We start from the raw sequence: 1,606 nt of genomic DNA, 5'->3' as shown, positions 1-1,606 counted from the left end.
GTCGCTTATTTTTGCTTTGGCACCACAGCGCCACTTACAGGCCTGGCATACATTTTGCAGCGTTTTCATGCATTCGTGTGGACGCTCACATTTATTTTACGTCTCCGTCTTTACGGCAAACGTTTTGGAAAATATCAGCGTTTCGTGTTCGTTTTGACTTCGTGTGGACGGGGCCTTAAAAGCACAGTATGATGTGCTAATTAGTGCTCTCTGAGAATCACATGAATAGTCAGACAGTATTCAGGCTGGCATATAAGCACCTTGATTTGTGCTTGAGAATAGCTTTGTGGCCATTCAAACCCAGGTTTAAAATCTTTTCAGGACAACCTAAAGCTCACTTCTCTCAGTAAGCCATGAAAATAAAGACAAAAACAAAAAAGAAACGGTCAGTTCAGGTTGTTTATAAAAATGTGAAAGTCAGGAAATTGTCTAAATACCAAACTGAAAGATTGTTGTTCACTATTTCAAAAAGTAATTTAGATTTTAAAATGGAAAAACTTTATATTTGTTGTCATTGTTTTCATTTAAAAAGTCAATGTACAGTATAACATAGGTGTATAAACACCTGCATTTTATTTGAGTGTTAAATGCTGTTTAAAGTAACAGGTTATAATTAAAAATGTCTCCGGACCTTTACTGGTTGATAATTTTCTTTATTTGGACCCTGCTGATTTTTAATTAGAGACCCCTGCATTAGATACTTTGGACTTATTGTGATTTCTAACACTTTATGTCTTTCAACTAAATTTATGAGTTGGTTCAAAGTATAAATTTTGATTTATTAGAATTTTTTAACCTTCAGAGAAAGAAAGCGAGTGCTTTAATACAAATCACAATTTTATCTTATAAAACATCATAAACATTGATGTTTTGCATTAACTTCATTTTTCAATTTGGAAAAAAAATTATGTTTACCATTATGTATAAAGTATAAATTTAATTTGGAATTAAACTAATGACAAAAATGTTAAACTGTTTTATTACGAAGAGTTATTACATAACTTTGGTCCAACTACATTTATTGACCACAGACTCAGGATGTGTAATTCATCATTACTTAGAGATTGACCTTTAGTTTTTTAGATATTGTTTTTTAACTAGATAAAGAGCCTGAAATGTGTCCATAAATCTCACTTAAAGACTTCAATGCCTGTCCATCATAAACATTTGTACCCTGAAACTGAGTGGACTTCATTAGTTGTAAAGGCAACCTTGCTCATGGTGTTGCATTGCTGGTTACAGCTCTTGAATCGGGTAATGAGGACACATTCACTTGAGTTACAGCATTTGAAAGGATAAACTCCTAATGACACTATAAGAATTGACTTTAAGTGTCATGATCTGGCGTGTTTGCTCCTGCTTAATTGGTTATTCCTTTTACCTGCCATTTTTTCTCCCTGCCTCAATTATAATTTATTCCTCTCACCTGTTTCCTCTGGTTTATATTCAGTTCAGCCTGAGCATTCAGTGCCAGATCATTTCTTTTCTTTCTGTCATTCTGTCGTTTCAGTTTTAGTTCATGGTTCATGTCCTGGATCCTAGCAGCCAGTGGAAAGAGGGTTTTTTGTGTTTGTCTCGTCTCCTGATCGTCCACTGTTCCTCCCCC

This window comes from Cyprinodon variegatus, unplaced genomic scaffold (assembly GCF_000732505.1).
Source record: "Cyprinodon variegatus isolate N-32 unplaced genomic scaffold, C_variegatus-1.0 Scaffold720, whole genome shotgun sequence".
Classification (NCBI taxonomy): domain Eukaryota; kingdom Metazoa; phylum Chordata; class Actinopteri; order Cyprinodontiformes; family Cyprinodontidae; genus Cyprinodon; species Cyprinodon variegatus.
This window is presented reverse-complemented; position numbering follows the sequence as displayed.